The sequence below is a fragment of the Oryctolagus cuniculus genome, chromosome 21 (assembly GCF_051225735.1).
Source record: "Oryctolagus cuniculus isolate XC-2025 breed Fujian yellow rabbit chromosome 21, ASM5122573v1, whole genome shotgun sequence".
In the NCBI taxonomy this organism is placed as follows: Eukaryota; Metazoa; Chordata; class Mammalia; order Lagomorpha; family Leporidae; genus Oryctolagus; species Oryctolagus cuniculus.
In genome coordinates, this window is record NC_142887.1 from 34,240,521 (window position 1) to 34,264,405 (window position 23,885).

Consider the following 23,885-nt stretch of genomic DNA (forward strand, 5'->3'; position numbering starts at 1 on the left):
AAAGATTTTACATTCTTCTCAGCAGTACATGGAACCTTCTCTAGGATTGACCACATACTAGGCCATAAAGCAAGTCTCAGCAAATTCAAAAGAATTAGAATCATACCATGCAGCTTCTCAGACCATAAAGGAATGAAGTTGGAAATTAGCAACTCAGGAATCCCTAGAGCATACGCAAACACATGGAGATTGAACAACATGCTCCTGAATGAACAATGGGTCATAGAAGAAATTAAAAGAGAAATCAAAAATTTTCTGTAAGTAAATGAGGATAACAGCACAACATACCAAAACTTATGGGACGCAGCAAAAGCAGTGTTAAGAGGAAAGTTTATATCAATAGGTGCCTACATCAAGAAATTGGAAAGGCACCAAATCGATGAGCTTTCAATTCACCTCAAGGATCTAGAAAACCTACAGCAAACCAGACCAAAATCTAGTAGGAGAAGAGAAATAATTAAAATCAGAGAAGAAATCAACAGGATTGAATCAAGAAAAACATTCCAAAAAATCAGCCAAACGAGGAGCTGGTTTTTTGAAAAAATAAACAAAATTGACACTCCATTGGCCCAACTAACTAAAAAAAGAAGAGAAAAGACCCAAATCAATAAAATCAGAGATGAAAAAGGAAATGTAACAACAGACACCATGGAAATAAAAAGAATCATCAGAAATTACTACTAGGACTTGTATGCCAGCAAACAGGGAAACCTATCAGAAATGGATAGATTCCTGGACACATGCAACCTACCTAAATTGAACCAGGAAGACATCGAAAACCTAAACAGACCCATAACTGAGAAAGAAATTGAAACAGTAATAAAGGCCCTCCCAACAAAGAAAAGCCCAGGACCCGATGGATTCACTGCTGAATTCTACCAGACATTTAAAGAAGAACTAACTCCAATTCTTCTCAAACTATTCAGAACAATCGAAGAAGAGGGAATCCTCCCAAATTCTTTCTATGAAGCCAGCATCACCTTAATCCCTAAGCCAGAGAAAGATGCAGCACTGAAAGAAAATTACAGACCATTATCCCTGATGAACATAGACGCAAAAATCCTCAATAAAATTCTGGCCAATAGAATGCAACAACACATCAGAAAGATCATCCACCCAGACCAAGTGGGATTTACCCTGGTATGCAGGGATGGTTCAACATTCGCAAATCAATCAATGTGATTCACCACATTAACAGACTGCAGAAGAAAAACCATATGATTATCTCAATAGATGCAGAGAAAGCATTCGATAAACTACAACACCCGTTCATGATGAAAACCCTAAGCAAACTGGGTTTGGAAGGAACATTCCTCAATACAATCAAAGCAATCTATGAAAAACCCACAGCCAACATCCTATTGAATGGGGAAAAGTTGGAAGCATTTCCACTGAGATCTGGTACCAGACAGGGATGCCCACTCTCACCACTGCTATTCAATATAGTTCTGGAGGTTCTAGCCAGAGCTATTAGGCAAGAAAAAGAAATTAAAGGGATACAAATTGGGAAGGAAGAACTCAAACTATCCCTCTTTGCAGACGACATAATTCTTTATTTAGGGGACCCAAAGAACTCTACTAAGAGCCTATTGGAACTCATAGAAGAGTTTGTCAAAGTAGCAGGGTATAAAATCAATGTGCAAAGATCCACAACATTTGTATACACAGGCAATGCCATGGCTGAGAAAGAACTTCTAAAATCAATCCCATTCACAATAGCCACAAAAAAATCCAACACCTTGGACTTAACCAAGGATATTAAAGATCTCTACTATGAGAATTACAAAATCTTAAAGAAAGAAATAGAAGAGGATACCAAGAAATGGAAAAATCTTCCATGCCCATGGATTAGAAGAATCAACATCAGCAAAAGGTCCATTCTCCAAAAGAAATTTATAGATTCAATGTGATACAAATCAAAATGCCAAAGGCATTCTTCTCAGATCTAGAAAAAAATGATGCTTAAATTCATATGGAGACACAGGAAAACTTGAATAGCTAAAGCAATCGTGTACAACAGAAACAGAGCTGGAAGTATCACAATACCAGATTTCAGGACATACTACAGGGCAGCGGTAATCAAAAAGCATGGTACTGGTACAGAAACAGATGGATAGACCAATGGAACAGAATTGAAACACCAGAAATCAACCCAAACATCTACAGCCAACTTATATTTGATCAGGGATCCAAAACCAATCCCTGGAATAAGGACAGTCTATTCAATAAGTGGTGCTGGGAAAACTGGATTTCCATGTGCAGAAGCATGAAGCCAGACCCCTACCTTTCACCTTACACAAAAATCCACTCAACATGGATTAAAGACCTAAATCTACGACCCAACACCATCAAGTTATTAGAGAACATTGGTGAAACCCTGCGAGATATAGGCACAGGCAAAGACCCAAGACTCTTGGAAAAAATCCTGGAGGCACAGGCAGTCAAAGCCAAAATTAACATGTGGGATAGCATCAAATTGAGAAGTTTCTGTACTGCAAAAGAAACAGTCAGGAGAGTGAAGAGGCAACCGACAGAATGGGAAAAAATATTTGCAAACTATGCAACAGATAAAGGGTTAATAACCAGAATCCACAAAGAGATCAAGAAGCTCCACAACAACAAAACAAACAACCCACACAAGAGATAGGCCAAAGACCTCAATAGACATTTTTCAAAGGAGGAAATCCAAATGGCCAACAGGCACATGAAAAAATGTTCAGGATCACTAGCAATCAGGGAAATGCAAATCAAAACAACAATGAGGTTTCACCTCACCCCGGCTAGAATGGCTCACATACAGAAATCTACCAACAACAGATGCTGGAGAGGATGTCCGGAAAAAGGGACACTAACCCACTGTTGGTGGGAGTGCAAACTGGTTAAGCCACTATGGAAGTCAGTCTGCAGATTCCTCAGAAACCTGAATATAACCTTACCATTCAACCCAGCCATCCCACTCCTTGAAGTTTGCCCAAAGGAAATTAAATTGGCAAACAAAAACGCAGTCTGCACCTCAATGTTTATTGCTGCTCGATTCACAATAGCTAAGACCTGGAATCAACCCAAATGCCTATCAACAGTAGACTGGATAAAGAAATTATGGGACATGTACTCTATAGAATACTATACAGCAGTCAAAAACAATGAAATCCGGATATTTGCAACAAAATGGAGGAATCTGGAACACATCAGGCTGAGTGAAATAAGCAAGACCCAGAGGGACAAATATCATTTGTTCTCCCTGATCGGTGACAACTAACTGAGCACCAAAAAGGAAACCTGTTGAAATGAAATGGGCACTTCGAGAAAGAGTGACATGAGCAGCCCTTGTCCTGACTGTTGATGTACAACTTAATACTTTATCCTTTTTAGTACTTTTTTGGTTCTACTTAATAATATTGATTGAACTCTGTAATCAACACACAATTATTCTTAGGTGTTTAAAGTTAACGGAATCTATAAATTGCTTTTAGGAGAATGGACATTTTGATGATGTTGATTCTTCCAATCCATGAGCATGGAAGATTTTTCCATTTTTTGGTATCCTCTTCTATTTCTTTCTTTAGGATTTTGTAATTCTCATCGTAGAGATCTTTAACGTCCTTGGTTAAGTTTATTCCAAGGTATTGGATTGTTTTTGTAGCTATTGTGAATGGGATTGATCTTAGCAGTTCTTTCTCAGCTGTGGCATTGCTTGTGTATACAAAGGATGTTGATTTTTGTGCATTGATTTTATATCCTGCCACTTTGCCAAACTCCTCTATGAGTTCTAATAGTCTCTTAGTAGAGTTCTTTGGATCCTCTAAGTACAGAATCATATCGTCTGCAAAGGGGGATAGTTTGACTTCTTCCTTCTCAATTTGTATTCCTTTAATTTCTTTTCCTTGTCTGATGGCTCTGGCTAAAACTTCCAGAACTATGTTCAATAGCAGTGGTGAGAGTGGGCATCCCTGTCTGGTGCCAGATCTCAGTGGAAATGCTTCCAACTTTTCCCCATTCAGTAGGATGCGGGCCATGAGTTTTTCATAAATTGATTATATTGAGGAATGTTCCTTCTATACCCAATTTGCTTAGAGATTTCATCATGAAGGGGTGTTGAATTTGATCAAATGCTTTCTCTGCATCTATTGAGATAATCATATGGTTTTTCTTCTGCAGTCTGTTAATGTGGTGAATCACATTGATTGATTTGCGAATGTTGAACCATCCCTGCATACCAGGGTAAATCCCACTTGGTCTGGGTGGATGATCTTTCTGATGTGTTGTTGCATTCTATTGGCCAGAATTTTATTGAGGATTTTTGCGTCTATGTTCATCAGGGATAATGGTCTGTAATTTTCTTTCAGTGCTGCATCTTTCTCTGGCTTAGGGATTAAGGTGATGCTGGCTTCATAGAAAGAATTTGGGAGGATTCCCTCTTCTTCGATTGTTCTGAATAGTTTGAGAAGAATTGGAGTTAGTTCTTCTTTAAATGTCTGGTAGAATTCAGCAGTGAATCCATCGGGTCCTGGGCTTTTCTTTGTTGGGAGGGCCTTTATTACTGTTTCAATTTCTTTCTCAGTTATGGGTCTATTTAGGTTTTCTATGTCTTCATGGTTCAATTTTGGTAGATTGCATGTGTCCAGGAATCTATCCATTTCTGATAGGTTTCCCTGTTTGCTGGCATACAAGTCCTTGTAGTAATTTCTGATGATTCTTTTTATTTCTGTGGTGTCTGTTGTTACATTTCCTTTTTCATCTCTGATTTTATTGATTTGGGTCTTTTCTCTTCTTTTTTTAGTTAGTTGGGCCAATGGAGTGTCAATTTTGTTTATTTTTTCAAAAAACCAGCTCCTCGTTTGGCTGATTTTTTGTAATTTTTTTTGGATTCAATCCTGTCGCTCCCCCTCTTCGTGGAGGAACGACACTAGACCCTGCGCTGTTCTTTTGTCTGCTCAGCCCTCCCCGGGTTTGCTGCTGGTTCTTCCCGGGTTGGCTACCGACCCTTCCACCTCCATGGAAGGGCGGTTCACCCTGCCACTTTCCCCACTTCCGCGGGGGAACGGCACGCTGCAGGCCGGCTCTCTCGGGGGCTGCTCAGGTGTTCCCTTTAGATGTTCCCCTTAGATGTTCCTGGTGCATGCCGTCTCTCTCCTCCTTTATAGTCCTCTTCCACCAATCCCAACTCTGCTACCCACACGCCGAGTACGCTGCTCTCCTCCAATCAGGAGCAAGATCAGCTCCTGCAGCTCAGTCAATCAAATTGGTGAGAGGCAGCTGTGTAGAAGATGTTTACTCCCTTCTCAGCGCCATATTTTGGGAGAGCCGATGCATAGAATAAGTCTTAATTCGAGTAACTTAGTCTAGTCCGAGTTGCTCCCCACACAATCCTGTTAATTTCTTGTCTGATTTTAATTATTTCTCTTCTCCTACTAGATTTGGGTCTGGTTTGCTGTAGGTTTTCTAGCTCCTTGAGATGCGCTGAAAGCTCATTTATTTGGTACCTTTCCAATTTCTTGATATAGGCACCTATTGCTATAAACTTGCCTCTCAATACTGCTTTTGCCATATCCCATAAGTTTTGATATGTAGTGTTGTTATCCTCATTTACTTCCAGAAAGTTTTTGATTTCTCTTTTGATTTCTTGAATGACCCAGTGTTCATTCAGCAGCATGTTGTTCAGTCTCCATGTGTTTGCATACTTTCTAGGGTTTCCTGAGTTGTTAATCACCAGCTTCATTCCACTGTGGTCCGAGAAGCTGCATGGTATGATTCTAATTCTTTTAAATTTGCTGAGACTTGCTTTATGGCCTAGTATGTGATCAATCCTAGAGAAGGTTCCATGCACTGCTGAGAAGAATGTAAAGTCTTTAGATGCAGGATTGAAAGTTCTGTAGATATCTGTTAGATCCATTTGGGCAATAGTGTCAATTAAATCTGCTGTTTCCTCGTTGATCTTCTGTCAGGATGATCTGTTTCTGAGAGTGGAATATTGAAGTCCCCCAGTACTATTGTATTGGAATCTAAGTCTCCCTTGAAGTCCCTTAACATATCTTTTAAATAAACCGGTGCCCTGTAATTAGGTGCATATACATTTATAATAGTTACATCTTCCTGTTGAATTGAACCCTTAATCATTATATAGTGCCCCTCTTTGTCTCTCTTAACAGTTTTTGTATTAAAGTTTATTTTGTCTGATATTAATATGGCTACACCTGCTTTTTTTTGGTTTCTGTTGGCATGGATATCTTTTTCCTACCTTTCACTTTCAGTCTACTTGCCTCTTTGTTAGAGAGATGTGTTTCTTGTAGGCAACAAATAGTTGGGTTTTGTTCCTTAAGCCAATCAGCCAATCGGTGTCTTTTAACTGAAGAGTTAAGTCCATTAACGTTTAATGTGACTATTGATACATAGTGACTTTGCCCTGCCATTTTCCCGGAGATATTTCTAGTATATGCTTTGAGCTTCCCATGCTCTTTTACTGGTAGGTGTTCTTCCTTTCCCTTCTTTCATATTGATGGCCGTGTTTCTGTGTTTCTGAGTGTAGCACATCTTTAAGCATCTTTTGCAGGGCCAGACGAGTGGCCACAAAGTCTTTTAATTTCTGTTTGCCATGAAAGGTCTTTATTTCACCTTCATTCACAAATGAGAGCTTAGCAGGATATAATATTCTGGGCTGGCAATTTTTCTCTCAGCACCTGTGCTATGTCTCGCCATTCCCTCCTAGCCTGTAGTGTTTCTGATGAGAAGTCTGCTGTGAGTCTGATTGGAGATCCTCTGAGAGTAATCTGACGTTTCTCTCTTGCACATTTTAGGATCTTTTCTTTATGTTTCACTGTGGTGAGTTTAATTACAACGTGTCGTGGTGAGGATCTTTTTGGTCATGTTTACTGGGGGTTCTATGAGCTTCCTGTACTAGAATGTCTCTGTTGTTGCTTGGCATAGTTAATTCTTCTTCCCTCACTGTGAGTTTTTTTTTAATACTATGTCTGTGTAAAGTGGACTGCCTGCTGTTGGAGGAGCCTTGGAGGCTTGAGATGGGTGTGGCCTGAGAGCTCTGCTTGGTTCTTCCAGGTTACAGGTGTGCAAAGGTGACACCCTCAGGTTACGCATGGAAATCTGTCTCTTTTTATTTATTTATTTATTTATTTATTTTATTTTTTATTCAGGAGGTAAGTAATACCGCACGGCTGAGCAGAATTGATGGTATTTAGTTTCCGATCTCTGGCTTCTACCCAAAGAGTCTGTGCCAGCTCAGTTTCTCCTGCAGACTCGCACTGGGTTGCCTAGGTTACTGAATTGTAGCCTTAGCTCTCCCCTTTTATTATGTATATCCTGAGTGGGGCCTGCTCTTTGTCTCTTGCTCGCCTTTGCAAGGTTGGCGGAGAGAGAAACTAGTCTGTACCAGTACCCCCCCACCCTTTTTTCTTTTTCCTTCTCTCCTGTAGTCAGTCTGGTGAACTTTCCCGCTTCAAAGCCTGCTTCCCTCTAGATTCTGTCTGCCATTTCCCCACCAATGTCTCCGGTTACTCAGCTCACCTCCCCTTCCAGCACCAAGGTGTGGACTCGGAGTCCTGGCCACCCTCCTCTCCCCGCTGGTGTCTGTGCCACATCCACTCCCCTTCCCGCACTGGCACGCAGACCCTGCGGCTCCCGCAGCTCGGCTTCCGCGTGGTGGGCAACCTTGCTCTCCCAGTAGGTCCTCTGAGTCATAGCTACTAGATCCGGAAGAGTTTCCTCTGCAATTTTTTCCTGATCCTTTTTCTGAGGCTACCATAACTCCACTTTTATTAAACTAAATTTTCCCGGACTATCGGTGCACACCCTCACTATTCCGCCATCTTGGCTCCGCCCCTCAGCATTGGCCATTGCAGCCATCAGGGCAGTGAACCAGCAGATAGAAGTCCTTTCTTTCTGTCTGTTCCTCTCAAATAAATAAATAAAAAGAAAACTCTTTTTTAAAAAGCCCATGGGTATTTCTTTCCATGCCAGCCTCTCCTCTTGGGGCTTACAGCTGTCTCCAGGGGACCATTTTGCCTGCATTCCTGCCTTTCCCTGCACCTCTGGAGCAGATTATCTAAGCCCTAGGGATGTGGACCCTCATAGCTGCTGCTGTCCTACCGCCCAGGCAGTGTCTGACGAGGGACACATGGCCATGGATGCAGGACCCCCTTGCCAACCTGCTTCCTGCCTTTTCTGGCCTCCAGACCTGATTCCTTAGTCTCTTCATCTGGAGACCCTCCCATCTGTCTGATCCTCTCCTCCGCCCTCCAACCTGTGGCACACCTCTTACTCAGGAGAACCCCTCGTCTTGTGGCCTCCTGCTGGCTGAACATTGACATTAGATGGCAGTGTTCAATACAAAAGCCTCCCTGTCTCTTGTGCTCATGTGTCTGCTCTGCAGATCCTGTGTCAGAAAGCACTGGCCTGTGTGACAGCTACCAGGGAAGGTCTAATCCTATTGGAAAGTTTCCATCATGTGGGCCAGGGGGCTGTGGAGCCCAACACACTGGTGTTCACAAGGACTGACCCCTGAGCAGGAAGCCTGTGGCTGAACTGAAGGGATGGGAGCCCAGGATTCTCTCCTGGCTGAAAAGAGTGGCTGCTTCTCCTTAACCAATTACAGGATGGGGGCCTCTCAGCTGCCACGCCCTGCCTGTGGTCCTTGTGGGACAGAACAGAGTCTTTCCTCCTGGCCCCACTCTCTGGCCCACCCACTAGAGCTGTCTTGCAGGAAGGTTGCAAAGCCCTCACCTGTCTGCACTGCTGGCTGCTTCCTTGAAAGAATGCTGTGGCTCAAATGTCCTCCCAAAATACCTGTGCTGGAAACTTAGCCCCCAGTGCAATGGCATTGCAAGGAGGGGCCTTTTATAAAAAAAAAAAGACTTATTTCTCTGAAAGACAGATTACAGATAGAGAGGGCTAGAAACAGAGAGAGAGATTTTCCATCTACTGGTTCATTCACCAAATGATTTCAATGATCATGGTTGGGCCAGGCCAAAGCCTTGAGTTAGGAATTCCAGCTGGGTCTCCCACACATTGGAAATGGGGCAAGCATTTGGGCCAAATTCTGCTGCTTGCCAGGTGCAATAAACGTCAGTCTTGCCTAGTACCACCAAAGCCTCACTGTACTCAATCATTTGAGCATGCTTTACTCCACAGTGCCCCCTGCCAGACAGCAGGGACCTAGTAGGTTCAGCCTGTAACATGTCCTTGGCTGGCGGGCTCCCTGTCTTCCCCCACCACTGGGGCAACTCCAGTGTTCTCATTATGCATTTAAAAGATTTTTAAAGTTATTTATTTTGTGGTGACAGCATCATGGCACTATGGTTTAGGCTGTCAACAATGACGCTGGCATTTCATGCTGGAGTAATGATTTGAGTCCTGGCTCCTCCACTGCATATCTGCCTTCTTCCTAATGTGCCTGCAAAGGCTGAAGGTACCCCAAGTACTTGGGTCCCTGTTCCGCATGTGGGAAATCATGATGGAGTTCCACACATGGCTGCTGTGGCATTCTAGGAAGTGAACCAGTGGATGGAAGATCTCTCTGTGTCTCCCTCTCTGTCACTCTGCCTTTCAATAATGAACACATCTTCTAAGTCTTTAAATTTTTGGAGAGGCTGAGACACAGATGGTACTCCCATTTTTTGGTTTATTCCCAAAATTCTTGCAACCAAATGGGATAAACCAGGTAGGAACTGAAGCTGGGAGCTGGAAATGCAACCAAGGATTCCCATGTGGCTGTGGCTGGCAGGAATTGACTTACTCAGGCCATCACTGATGCCTTCTAGAGTCTGCATTAGCAGGAAGCTGGAATCAGGAGCTAAAGACAGGAGGAACTGAACCTAGGTCCAATGATGTGGGTTTTTTTGTAAATATTTCTTGTATTTATTTGAAAGACAGAGACACAGAGAGAGAGAGACAGAGAGAGAGGTCTTCCATCCACTGGTTCACTCCCCAGATGGCTGCAATGACCGGAACTGTGCCGATCCAAAGCCAGGGGCCAGGAGCTTCTTCTGGGTCTCCTATGTGCGTGCAGGGGCCCAAGAACTTGGGCCATCTTCTACTGCTATCCCAGGCCATAGCAGAGAACTGGATCGAAAGAGGAGCAGCCTGGACTAGAATCGGTGCCCATATGGGATGCCGGCGCATCAGGCCAGGGCTTTAACCTGCTGCGCCACAGCACCAGCTCCGATGTGTGGGTCTCTTAATGAGCATCTTAATCACTAGGCTAAATGTGCTTCTAGTGATTCTTACTATATTTTGAGCATCAGCTTTGCCAATAACAAAGTGCACTGGAAACACAGCAAATTTGTTGCCACACAAATTAACAAGATGATTTTATTGTATAATATTCTATCAATGTAGGCAGAAACTAAAAATCATAGGTTTCATTTTTTTAAATAAGTTGGTCCATGTGGCTTTGGCTGAACAATATGAGAGAAATAGAAGTTCATGTGGAGGCCAGCCCTGTGGCTTAGTGTATAAGGCTGTTGCCTGCAATGCTGGCATCCATATGGTGGTCAGTTCATTGCTCAGCTGCTCTACTTCCAATCCAGCTCCCTGCTGATGACCTGCAAAAATTAGAGGAACAGGACCCAAATGTTTGGCCCTGCCACCCACATGGGAGAACTGAATGATGCTCCTGGTGCCTGGCTTCAGCCTGCCCATCACAGCCATCTCTGGAATGAACCAGCTAATGGAAGAACTCTCTGTCTCTCTCCCTCTCTCTCCCCCACCCTGCAACTCTTTCAAATAAATCAATAAACTTAATACAAAAAAAAGAAGAAGTTAGTGTGGGTCGTAGGAGAGTGCAAGGGATGGTCAGGTAGTTAGGTGCCTGACACCCATGTGGGAGATCTGGATTAAGCTCCATGCTACTAACTGGACACAGCTGTCATTCCTGAGCAGCTCCTTTGTGTCGAGGCTTTGCCAGCAACATCGCCTTCAGTTCCTCCTCCCTCCCACCTCACTGACAGGAGGGTGCAGTTACAAGTTCAGCTGACAGCTAAGAGTTTGGATTCCAGACCCCCACCATGAGAGAGGTACTTGGTGGCTCTGGGCCTCAGTGTCCCACACATCAACTGGGGCTACTAACAGTCTCTGCAATACAAACAGCTGCTGCCTGAGCTCTGCTGCTCCCATTGCTATTCCCATCCCATCCCCACTTGAAAGAGGAAGGAAGAAGAGGTCCTAACATCCTGGCTCACGGCTTCAGATCGGCCCAGCTCTCACCAGTGTGACCACTTGGGAAGGGAATCAATAGATGGAGCATGTACAGTAGATGGAGTATCTCAGGATCACTCCCCACCACCACCACCCCTTAATATTACTGTGCCTCTCAGATAAATAAATGCAATCTTTAAAAATGAAAGCATACATAATTCAATGGGAAAAACATCAATGTCTCAAAAGAAATGCAGGTTGAACAGAAGCACACAGGTTACCAAAAGGAAATACAAATGGCCTCATGTGCCTAACAAGACAGCCCCTCACTCCCAACAGGGGAATCCACATAAATCCCACAGAGAAAAGGGTGCCCACATGTGGGAAAGAAATGCTGAACTCTACACCTGTGGTCAGACCAAGGGTAGATGGGCCTTGAGCAGATTGCTGGGGAGCATGCAACCAGGTGCAGCCCTGGGATGACCCAGCAGCTTCACAGCCACCTTTCCTCATAAAGCAATCACCATTCCAGCCCTTGGTTCCATCTGCAGGTGTGCAGAATGGAGCACACACACTCAACTGAGGAGCGGCAGGGTCACTTCTTAAACCCACTGAAGTTGACAGCTGAAAACCTGCTAAGGTCTCTCTCTCTCTCTCTCTCTCTCTCTCTCTCTCTCACACACACACACACACACACACACACACATAGGAGGATTATTCACCCATAAAAAGAATGAAATTCTACCATTTGCAGGAAAAATGGCTGGAACTGGAGGACATGCTATTGAGTGAAATAATCCAAACACAGAAAGACAAATGGTGCATGTCCTCTCTTATAGGGTGGCAGCCAATATTTAAAGAGAAAAATGCCTGAATATATAGTTTTACTGGAAATAGAGTGTTTTGTCTCATTTTGTGTTAAATATTTATCCAAGAAAATTGATAGGAATTATATTCTACTAGAGTTTTAATGATTTGGGGACTACTTTAAAATTTACTTTATGTGAGTCAACATGAACATCTTTTCTGTTGGTTATTCTGTGTAGCCCGTGCCTCCTTTCCTACTGGACTATGGTCTTCTCACTTTTTATTTCTGGAACTCTTTATTTAGGGGCACCAATAAGCCTTTGGCTATAATGTAAATTATATGTTATCTCAAAAAATAAATACAAGTTTTTTTAAAAGAACTAGCACACTCTTTGTAGACCAAATCCAAACACTTCAAGATGTGTTGTTGAGAAAAAAATCTGGTAGAAAATCCTCAGCTCAGAGATTGATTTCAACCCCACAACTTCTGAGGAGATTCCAGGGGCCGGAACCATGGTAGAGTAGTTTTTTTTTTTTAATTTTACAGAGTTAGACAATGAGAGAGAGAGAGAGAAAAAGAGAGAGAGAGAGGTCTTCCTTCCACTGGTCCACCCCCCAAACGGCTGCCACGGCCAGAGATGCACTGATCCGAAGTCAGGAGCCAGGATATTGTACAGAATCTGACTGGAAAAAATGAGCCCCAAAATATTTCCCCTCCCAAATAACAGCATGAACTACAATGTCAAATAGAGAGTCTTAGTTACACTGTATTTCTTCATTCCCTCATTTCACGTTGATTAACCACATCACCAGCCATCTAATCCCCCAGAAAATGTCAGTCACAAGAAACACAGTAACAATGACCAAGCACCCACAGCCCTCCATAACGACATAATCGCCCACAAAACAGACTCTTCCCCAAGACCTCAAAAATCAATCTTCTGAATTTTTTAAATTAAAAGAAATTTCTACCCCATCATAGTCCACCATTCACATAATTTATTCCATAAACAATCCTAAAATCAATGACTCCCAAATGCCCACACTCGGCCCCAAGTTCCAGGAGACTTCCGTAGCGTTACAGTGACATAACCCAAGAGAACCAAGATACCCCTCAGTCACAAACACTGTTCTCCCTGAAAACGACCCCAAACTGAACCGACAGCACAACCAACGCTCCACGGACGACATCCCAGACCCCACAAGCAGAAGCTGGTGGGAAAGCGACAACACAGCCCACAACCACGTACTCCATAAAATATAAAATCAATCCATCAAGAAAACCAACGCGCAGCTCGGGTCCCAGTTCTGACGGAAGCTCCCCCGGCCGCTGACAGGAGAAACCCTCATTCCAGTTCGCCCCCAGGAGCTTCATGGCCGCGAGCAGCGCCTGCCACAGGGCGCCCAGCGGCGCGGCGACGCCCACAGCCCGCGTCCGTCCTCCCGGCACGCACGCCCCGCGCCCTCCACGCCTCTCCGCGGCTCCCACCTCCCTGAGGAGAGCGCCCGGGCCCGGCCAGGCCCCACGGACGCGCCACAGACGCTGACGCGGCGCTCAGCAGGCCCGCGACGCCGGGGAGCTGGGGCAGCCGTCCACGGGAGAGTTCTCCTCACGCACCCGCAGACCCGCGCTCTCTCCAGTCAGCCCCCTCCGCGGCAGCTCCACGTGCCTGGCTTCAAGCCTGGCCTCCGCATGTGCTGCAGTCCACAGCGCACGCCAACGGACGACAACAAATCCAACGAAACATTAAACAAAAATGGCCGACGCCAACTGCACAGCATACTCATAGCCTCTGTATTCAAATATGGGCTCCGGAGGGACTCTTTTCTATTGGATAAGACGGGAAGAGCAGCAACCAATCAGTAACTCTGTGCTTGCGCATGCGTAGCCACTGTGGTCCGTCTGGGCTGGTCTGCCATCTCTGGAGACCCCGCCCTGAGCTGTGGGGGACAGTGCTTTGCGCCTGCGCAGTGATGCGGCACTGGCGGGAGCGCGGCAGGAAGGCCTGGCTGCCTGAAGAGGGCGCCCCTGCGACCCGGCGCCCGCCAGCTCCACACTCTCCAGTCCCGGATCTCACGGCTGCCCCAGAAGCCGGGCGCTGACAGCTGCGGGGCCTGCACCCCGGGACGATCAGCGCAGCCCCCAGCGCTCCTGGAGGCCCTGCCCGAGAGCGCCCCGAGCGGCCACTGCTGGCAGCGCCTCCCTGAACCGGACTCGTTCTGCCCTACCCTCCAAGGGCGGCTCCCCTCAGGGGACCCCCATCAGTCCCCACCGCGCTCCCCGACTGCAGGCGGCCGCAGCCAGCACGGAGGAGCGCGACCACCGCAACCCCGCGACCGGGCTGAGCCCGGGGCGCGCGGGCCCTGGAGGCGACGCGCTCCGCCCGCGCACGAACGCCCGACGCGGGGCCTGCAGGAGCCGGCCCGTGGCCCCTGGGGTCCGTGGGGTGACGGCCGCCGACCTGGACGGGGTCCCCTGTGAGTGGAAGCGGGAGGCACCACATGGCCGCACGGAAGGAGCGGGGTCAGCGGCCACGTCGGTTAAAAACCTGACCCCAGAGGATTCTCGCTCTGGATGGAGCTTGGGAAGCAGCAGGACGCTGGAGAACCCCGAGATCTGCAGCCGGATAGGTCTGGATTCGAATCTGGACTCCCCCGCTTACTAGGTGCGGGCTCCTAGGAACCTGCCTTCACCTTTCCCGGCCTCATTTCCCCACCACTGCTGCAGGCCCACTTCTCACATCTCATCTCTGCATTTACAGGTTTCTTAGACTCAGCTGAAAGGCCGGATCGTGCGCCGTGTGCCCGGTTTCCTGTCCTTTTGTGTCCACTCTATCACGACAGCAGCAGTGACTCATTTTTACGTTAGCGTCGTTTCTCCTGCTGGATGGTGAACTGCACAACGCAGGGCCTTTCTGTCTCGTTCCTGCCTGTCTCCAGGGTGCAGCACAGTGACTGGGAAGCTGTACGTGTTCCGTGCATATGTGAAGAAGGAATGAATGGGTGCCAGAGCGCGGGGAACGGGTGTGCGCAGAGGGACACACGGCGCAAGCTGGAGATGCCGGGCCACAGGGGGCAGCCGCAGGATGGCATCTGGCCTCCGGGGATGAGGGACATCCTTCGGGGAGAGAGGATGATGCGCCTCACAGAAACTGCTTCCCTCCCCGCCCACCTCAAGGCCAGGGCTCTTCCTGGGGGGACGGGATGCTCTTGCAGCAGGTGGCCCAGGGGTCCCAGCCGGTGGGCTGTGGGAAGGGGCAGGAAGCCTGGAGGGGACCCACTGCCTTCCTGAAACAACAGAGCTCTTTGCAGTCCCCCGGTATTATCTTCCCGCCTGTGCCTCTGCCAAGCCCCCTTCCCGCTGTGGAACAGCTGTAACAGCAGAGACCTCGTCTCTGTGTGTTCCTCTGATGCAAAGCCCCAGGGAATGGGTGCAAGGGCTACAGAGGGACAAAGGCACCGGGAGGGCTCCTGGGCCCAAATGTGTCCTTAGCTGAAGCGTTGATGTTATTTTGGGGAGAGTAGCATGCAGGCTATGGAAAGCCCTCTTCCCACTCCCACCCTCCATCCGTCCAGCTGCCCCTCTGGGTGTTCCGAGTTCCTGAAGAATCCTTCTGGGAAGTGCGTGCTCCAACAACCAAGTCCCTGCTCTTCCTGCAGCAGGTGAGTTCCACATACACTGTGTCTTGTTCACTGGATGCCACGCCTTGGCTCTCTTTCTGTACAAGCTCATGAGAGAGTGGGAGTTTTTCTTTTTGCTGTTGTAGCTCTTGGCTACACAGTATCCCTCTGAGTCAGTGTCCTGGGGAAAGGCCCCTAGTGTCTCAGGAGCCAAGCTCTAGCCCCCCATGCCCAGCTGTGTGCATGCAGGTGGTGAGGAGTATGGAGGCAGGACACAGAGTTAGAGACTGAGTTAGGACACAGAGAACCTGACACCTTGCTGCCCACTGAGGAGCCAGGAGCTAGGTGTGGCTACTGAGCCCTGGAAACACCCGAATGGAGATGTGCTCTTCAAGGAAAACATGCACAGATTATGAGGATTTAATTCAGAAATGTAAAATATCTTATTTTTATAATGACTACAAGTTGAAACTATCACATTCTTGCATTGTAGAGCAACGGGAGAAACCACTGCTTGGGGCACTGGCATCCCATCCTAGTTCGAGTCCTGGATGCTCCACTAATTAGTCCCTGCTAATGCTTCTGGGAAAGCAATGGTGTGATGGCCCAATTGCTTGGGTCACTGCCAGCCACCCCTGTGGAAGACCAGGATGGAGCTCTGAGTTCCTGGCTTCAGCCTATCCCAGACTTGTCTGTTGCAGCCATTTAGGGAGTAAATCAGCAGATCAGAGATCTCTCCTTTTCTCTCTTTCAAATAAATCTTTTTTTTACAATGTGACTACTAGGCTTGTTTTATGTGTGGCATGTGTTTGTGGCCATTTTATTTCTATTTGTGCTTCCCCCAGAGACAGAGTTCAGGGTGGGAGGAGCTAAGCCATGCTGGAAAGAAGCAGAGTAAGGAGGAGACACAGGAGTAGCCAGATGAGACTCCCTGGGCTGGGGTCAGTGCAGTGGGTCCTCATCTGTCTCCCAGGATACTCACTCCTCAGTCTCATTTCCTCATTTCTTTCCTTCGTGTGTGCAAGATGATGAAGGAGGTTAGAGAATGTCTTCGTGCAAGTCTGGGGCTGCTCTCTGTCTTCCAGCTGTGCTATTTCTTCTTCTTTTTCTAAGGACTGATTTATGGGACCAGCGCCGTGGCGTAGCAGGCAAAGGTGCCACCTGCAGTGTCAGCATCCCGTATGGGTGTCGGTTTGAGTCCCAGCTTCTCCACTTCTGATCCAGCTCTCTGCTGTGCCCTGAGAAGGCAGTGAAAGATGGCCCAAGGCCTTGGGTCCCTGCACCCACATGGGAGACCTGGAAGAAGTTCCTGGCTTCAGATTAGCACAGCTCCTGCCATTGCAGCCATTTTGGGAGTGAACCAGCGGATGGAAGACCTCTCTCTCTCTCTCTGTCTCTCACTTTCTCTCTCTCTGCCTCTCTTATTTATTGGAAAGGCAGTCGCAGAGAGACACCGCGATCTCTTGTCGGCGGGTTCACTCCACAGAGGGCTGGGCCAGGCCAAAGCCAGGAGCTTGCTCCGGGTCTCCCACGCGGGCGCAGGGGCCCAGGCGCTTGGGCCATCTCCCGCCGCTTTCCCGTCAGCAGGGAGCAGAGTAGCAGGGCCCACGCGGTGGTCTGCGGCGTTGCACCCAGGGCTACACCGCCAGCTCACTGCGCTCCCCCATCCGCCGAGCCGGGAACAGTGCGCGGCTCTAACGTCTATCCTGGATTTCTCTTTGTGGAAACGTTGTTGCTCAGACGCCGCTCACGGGCACCGTCCGGCGTGCTTGCGTCACCAGCGTGCTGCCGCGTGCGTGTTTACATCGCCAGCGTGCCGTGGCTGCCCACGGAGGCGCGGCCTCGGTGCCGCCCGCCCCTCTTGGGTGTTCCCGGCCTCTGTGCTGTCCGTGCAGGCGTTCACTGCGGTCTCGTGCCACGCCCTCCTATGCTGCCGCTCCCGTCCCCCGGCCAACCCCCTGACACTGGGGGGCTGTGATAGCGGGGAGGCCCCACCCCCAGCCTCAGCTCCTGGCAGCCCTTCTATGCGCCCTGCGGGGCTTGCTGTCCAGGGCCGTCAAAGGCTGAAGCCTCCATCGCGCTCCTGTGCCTGGACAGAGAGCCCCGGCGCGGCGGCCTTTCCTCGGCTCCCCACCAGGCTCCCCACGCCGGTCACCGCCCTGCCCTTGCTGTGTCCTCTGCCTGTGTGGGAGCCAAGGGTTCTGAGTGTCTCGGATTTAGCTGTCTCAGGTCTGCACCACCCCAGGGCGGACACGGGGTCCGCCGGGCAGTGGGGGATCTTGGGCCTGGGGAGAGACCGCCCAGTTACATTCTTGCTCACCGGCTTTTCCCGGCCGCCTCAGGAGCCAGGAAGGAGTTGTGGGGCCCGGGAAGAGCAGGCCCCGCTGTGTTCCCCTCGGCCTGGCCAGCGGCCCTGGACCACGGTCCCGGGGTGCCCCTGCTGACGCACCATTGTCAGGGGCCGGCCTGAGGAGCACCGTCCCGTCCTCAGCCACCAGCACGGAGTCCGGGCACAGGTAGGCTGCAGGACGTGCACCCAGGGGTGTGGTCAGGGGCCAGCGGGCTTCGGGGTCTGCAGCATGCACAAGTGGATCCTCGGTGCCTGGTGTCCCATGCTGCCCCTCCCCCAGGGCCACGATGTGGACACTGCCCTGCCCCCAGGCTCACTGGGTCACCTGGGGGCTCCGTGGGCACCTGCAGGGCGCGGAGGCAGGCCAGGCACAGGGCCCACAGCTTGTACTCCCTGAAGGGCCGGCCCAGTTGCACAGGAGGTCCTGCAGGGACAGGTTCTATGGGAGCAGAGAAGGGGACTTCCCGGGGGCGTGGCAGGTGACACCCCGCTCCTGCGAGGCGAGGCTGGGGAAGCAGTGAGGTCGGAGTGAGCATGGGTGAGGCTGGAGGCCTGGCCGCTGTGAAGTCAGACGTGGCAGGGCCCCCAGGAGCCGGCACAACCGTGGGCACAGCAGCCCCAGGGCGGCACACCATGCACTTGTCCCCTATATGAGGATGCCTTTGGTGACCTGGGCTCAGTGACCTGAGTGGTCACCCGGGTGCAAAGGGCAGGGAGCGTGTGGGAGCCAGGGTCAGGGAGCCGTGTCCAGGGGGTAGTCAGGGAGGATGAGGAATTTCTGGGAGGAGGTGGTGACGGACGCTGTGCGGGCCACTGAGCAGGCGGTCAGAGCACAAGGCCCACACTCGCTCTGTGTGTCTCCCTGGAGGACAGGTCCTCCACATGGGCTCAGACACACAGAAGGCTCCAGAGGCCAGTGTCCTCCCGGAGACCCCTTTCCAAGGCCCCTTGTGTATCAGAGGGGCTGGAGTGTGTGCTGGGGCAGCCCAGATGCCTGGGGGGCTGTGCCTTGTGTGGGGGCTGAGGTCAGGAGTCTCGATGCCAGAACCGTGGCTGGGCATTGTCCTAGGGGAAAGGACAGCCTTGGCCACCTCAGTCTGCTCATCTGGCCCTGGGACAGACCTTGCTTGAAGTGACCACACCGTCCATGTAGTTGGCTCTCCAGTGCTCGCCAGGACTTGAATGGAAATAAAAGCCCCAGAATCCCTCGCCCCCTCATCCTGTGGGTCAACCAGCAGTGGCTGTGTGTGTGGCCCCTGCCCTGGGGCATTCAGGGGACACAGCTCAGGAGCCGAGCGGGGGCACCGCAGGCCTGGCTCGCCTGTGTCCTAAGCCAGATGCAGGGGCGGGGCGGGGCAGGCCAGGCCGAGGCAGACAGGAAGACCCTGGAGAGGCTGGGAGGCGGTGCTGCCGGCAGTGCCATGGCTGTGGCCAGCTCCTCACCCCAGCCGCTGGGAGCCTGTCACCTATCTGCTCCGGGGATGCCACTCCGGGAGTCTCCTCATCACCCATGGGCGTCTCAGTTTCACCTCCTGCACCTTGAGTGGCCTCGGGACAGGGCAGGGACCTCTGCTCGGCAGGCCCCTGGCTGGAGCGTGAGGACTTGGGGCCCCGTCTCCACTGCAGCCTGGGCCTGGTGCCCCCGTGTGCTGGGTCTGCGGCTCCTGCTCCAGCTCCTTGACCCTGGAGAGGCCGCTCCTCCCGCCCAGCATGGTCTTCCTGGGGCCTGCAGGGGAGCTCGCAGGCAGGGGCAGCTGGGCTCCAGGGCTGGAGGTAGCGGCCTCGGGGCCCTCGGGAAGGAGCCTGGGGGACGTGTGCCTGCGCCGCAGGTGGCTCCTCTTGAGGAGGTCTCTGTCCAGCTCACCCAGGGGGCTCAGGGGGTCCAGGACAAGGCTGGCCAGCCCCTCCTGGCAGTGGCTGTCCTCGTTCTTCATAGGGGCTGACAGCAGTGGCTTGGGGGACAGGGGTCTGTGGCGCAGGCTGGGCTCCCCAGAGATGGGGGCTGGGGCAGGCCCTCTAGGTCAGTGCCAAGGTCCCCTGGAGGCCTTCTGGGCCCCACGCTTCTCAGTGCAGGCATCACCCTCCAGGTGCTGTCACTCAAATCTGGACACAAAGCAAGAGGCGTTCACAGCAGAGACAGCGACGTGGAGCCGCCAGCATGGCACCCACCCCGGCCTCCACCAGGGCTCCCCCGCCTGCTCCACACAACACCGCACACGTCTCCTGGACACCCAGTTTCTCATCCGAGGGCTGGTCAAAGTCACAAGTGGTTCCCGAGGGAGAACGGGAACCAGGCGAAACCTTCTCCCAAGTGAGCACTGTCCCTGAGACGGGACCCTACTGGCCCTTGCTGGCTCTGAGCTCAGACAGGCGGAGTCCCCGTGAGCTGTGGAAACCCCACAGCTTTGAGCGTGCAGAAGGGAATGCACCTGCCAGCACGCAGTGGCGCTGGCAGAGGGGATGAGCTAACGGAGCGGCGCCGCACCTGCACCTGCACCTGTCCCCAAGGTGCCCAGTGCCGGCCTGGCATGCTTTTGAGGTCTCTGCTAGGTTTTTGCAAAAATGCGTTTTCATGAGCTTCTTGAAGACCTGGTATGTACGGATTTCAAAAACCGGTTTTTGCACCAAAATGACATCATCTTCAATGCTATTTTCCGTGAACTTTTTGAAGTACCCTTCCTATGTGATCTGTTTGAATACCCGTGTGTGAGTGTGAGTCCAGGGGGTGTGGGGGTTTAGTAAGAATGAGTGTGCCTGGGATTGTGTGTAGGTGGCTGTGCGGGCGTGTGGTTGTACGTACGTGCGTGGGCAGATGTGTGTGCGTGGGGGGGGGGCACTCTCTTACCCTGAAAGGCGCCAAAGGACTCGATGGAGAGCACGCGTCTGCCAACGGCGGAGAGGCTCCCGCACACGTGGCAAGAGGACGCGGGCCGCGTCTTCTCCCGGCACAGCGCGATGACGCTCTGTGGACTGGAGCGCTCTCAGGAGGCTGCAGAGGGCTCTGCCCGCCGCCCGCCTCGCGCTGCCTGTCCACACTGCATCCCAACAGCTCCCAGCGAGGCGTGCGGCCTGGGCTCCGGAGCGCTCACCTCCAGGCGGGGTCTGTCTGCGGGCTCCTCCGCCTGCATCTGGCTCAGCAGCGTCTCCAGCTCCGTGCTCAGCCTGGGCTCCGGCTCCGGCTCCACCGCACACTCCAGGGCCGCCTTCAGCGTGGCCGCCAGGGAGTAGATGTGCGCCTGAGGCACCGGGGCCATGAGTGAGGGGCCGGGCTGGGGGAGTGCCCCCTACCCTGCGGGTTTCCCAAGACGGGGCGTTGGGAGAGTGGACAGCGGTGCCCGACCCAGCCGGGGGCCTGGGTCCAGGCTGCCCCAAAGCACCCACCGGCTCCCGCTGGTGTTCTGCCCACCCCTAAGGACAGACGGGCGTGACGGGTGTGATGAGTGATGTGTGATGCTTGACGCGTGCTGGGCGCAGCCCCTTCCCCGCAGGAAGCTGAGCCCAGCAGGACTCCGACGTGGAAAGCCCCGCGGCGCAGGCACAGCGCGGCTGCGCGGGAGCACGGGGTTCCAGACGGCAGGGCGGGCGGAGGCGGGGGCAGGGCGCGGTACCGGACAGGTCCTTAATGGATGAAAACGGTGCAAAAGGAGAAATGGTGCCGGCGCCCCAGTGCGCTCAGAGCCCACCTCCCCGCGCCCCGCACGGGGCCCTGCGGGAGGGAGCCGCGTGAGCTGAGAGCGCTGGGTAGGCGCTTTCCTGCGTGTGTCTCCCGGGAGACGCGCGTTCACGAGGCTGCGTCGCTCACGGGCCCAGGGAAATCCGCGGAGTGAACGCACAAATGCAGCGCGGGAGACAGGATGCGGCAGGGCTGTGCGGGGAGGCTCAGGCCTGCAGCGTGCACGCTCACACCGCGAGGGAGCAGAGGCGCACGATGGCCTCCTGGCCTCGGAGGAGACTAAGCTCCAGGCAGAGCAAGGAACGAGAACCGGAGGATTAACCGTGGCTAGCGCTGGACGCGGGGCGCCCCCGGCAGGACTGCGGGAGGAGGGCGCAGGGGAGCCGACTTCGTGAAAGACCGGAAAAGGAAAGGAAGCGAGGGTGCCGCGCCGCAGGCCTTGGCCTAACCCGCAGGGCCACAGCTCCGGCCCCTCCTGGAAGCTTTTACGGCTGGGCTTCAACTCCCCCCCCCCGGGGGTGGGGGGGCTACAGCACGAACCGGAGTCACACCGCTGACTAAAGTGAGTCACAGCGGGAGGCTCCCGGCGGCAGGTGGCAGAGCTGGGGAACCTCTGGGTGTGGAGGGGTACCCTGGACCCTCCCTTCCACCGCACAGAGGCCGCTCCGGCCGCTCCCTGGCTGGATTCAGACGTGGTTCAGTGTGCCAAGCAAGCACACCTCCCTGGGGAGAGCAAAACTGTGGGGCCCGGGGAGGGGCACAGGTAAGCATCTGTCAGGCCTGGGCACAGCGGTGGAGCGTTAACAACCGCTCCTGAGGCAGGAAACGGGCGGGAAAGCCACCACCCGTGACGCCGGCATCCCACACAGGCGCCGGTTCAAGTCCTGGCTGCACCTCTTCCGATCCAGCTCCCTGCTGATGGCCTGGGAAAGCAGCAGAGGATGGTGTAAGCGCTTGGGCCCCTGCACCCGCATGGGAGACCCGGATGGAGTCCTGGCTCCTGGCTTCAGCTTGGCCCAGCTCTGGCCGTTTTGGCTATTTGGGGAGTGAACCAGAGGATGGGAGATCTCTCTCTCTCTCTCTCTCTCTCTATTTCTTTTTTCCATTTCTGTAATTCTGCCTTTCAAATAAATATTTAAAAATATGTGAAAGCACAGTGATGGAGTGTTGAGAAGCTGGCCAGGAAGCTGTTTCTGTGACAAGCGGAGGTGCTGATGCCTCTCGCTGTGCAGGGACTTCCCGAGGCTGCGCGAATCCCGCGAGCCTGACAACAGAGGTTTACAAATGCGTGAAGTCGCTCGCCTCACTGGTTGCTTTTGGGAAAAGTGTTTTTCTTTCATAATATCTGTTATGTATGTTAACATGCAATGGGTTCGTTGTTATTTTAAAATGAATTACTGGGTTAGCATTTTCTAAAATGTCAGTTTCTGGTTGCGAGTCTGGCACAGTAGCAGCTGAGTTACTGTTTGGGACGCCAGCTCCCTAGGGAGTGCCTGCTTTCAGTGCTGGCTGCTGCACTCCCATGCAGCTCCCTGCTCACGGGCACCCCGGCAGCTCAAGTGCTCAGGCCCCTGCCGCACACGTGGGAGACCCAAATGGAGCTCCAGGCTCCTGGCGTCAGCCTGGTGTCCCCGGATGGTGCAGGCACTTGGGGAGTGCACCAGTGGATGGAGGGTCTCTTTCTGTCTCTCTCCCCTGCCTGTCCAGTAGAATGAAAATGCCGAGCAATAAAACCCACATGGATGAAACCTCTGGGGCTACTCTAACTTTTAGAATCTGAGCTTGCACGGAGGACTGCACAGATCCTTTGTGTGGTCCATGGAGCACAGCAGACAAATATACCCACTAGGGCTAGCACTCAGGCACTGATCTCCTTTGAGGAGAGGAGCTCAGCTTAGCAGAATAAACCTCCCTTCTGCTAAAAAAAAAAAAAAAAAAAAAAAAAAAAAAAAAAAAGATTTACCGTGCCAAACCTGGATGCGTCATCTTAGACAGGCCCTTCACCCTGGAGAACTGAACAGAGTTTCCTGGCCACTCCCACCACATGCCTCTAGATAGCCACTGAAAGTAGACATTGCACTTATGTACAGATGAATAGTACAAAGATAAAAGCCACCACAGAAAAAAAAAAAAGAAAGAAACCAATGAGTATCTCCACAAATGCCAAATAACAAGCGCACCAATTCAAGAAACAAGAACAAGGAAGACAACATGACACCCCCAAAAGAATACAACACTTCAATACTATATTGTGAAGATGATGAGATTTAAGAAATGCCAAAAATGGGG

General features: G+C 51.5%; 3 long non-coding RNA genes across 5 annotated transcripts in view; 2 read left to right on the forward strand and 1 right to left on the reverse strand.

Annotated features, from left to right (window-relative positions):
- The window catches only part of LOC127489167 (uncharacterized), a 72,610-nt gene extending 58,853 nt beyond the window's left edge, over window positions 1-13,757 (reverse strand). For all 3 annotated transcript variants that reach the window (XR_011385177.2, XR_016227436.1, XR_016227435.1), the window contains exon 1: window positions 13,442-13,757. This is a non-coding gene — a long non-coding RNA (uncharacterized LOC127489167). The remainder of the gene's footprint in view (window positions 1-13,441) is intronic.
- The window catches only part of LOC149119918 (uncharacterized), a 248,561-nt gene that overhangs the window by 115,675 nt on the left and 109,001 nt on the right, over window positions 1-23,885 (forward strand). The window lies entirely within an intron of this gene.
- LOC149119919 (uncharacterized) lies at window positions 14,343-15,626 on the forward strand. Its single transcript, XR_016227124.1, has 3 exons — window positions 14,343-14,618; window positions 14,715-14,917; window positions 15,529-15,626. It is a non-coding gene; the product is annotated as an uncharacterized LOC149119919 (long non-coding RNA).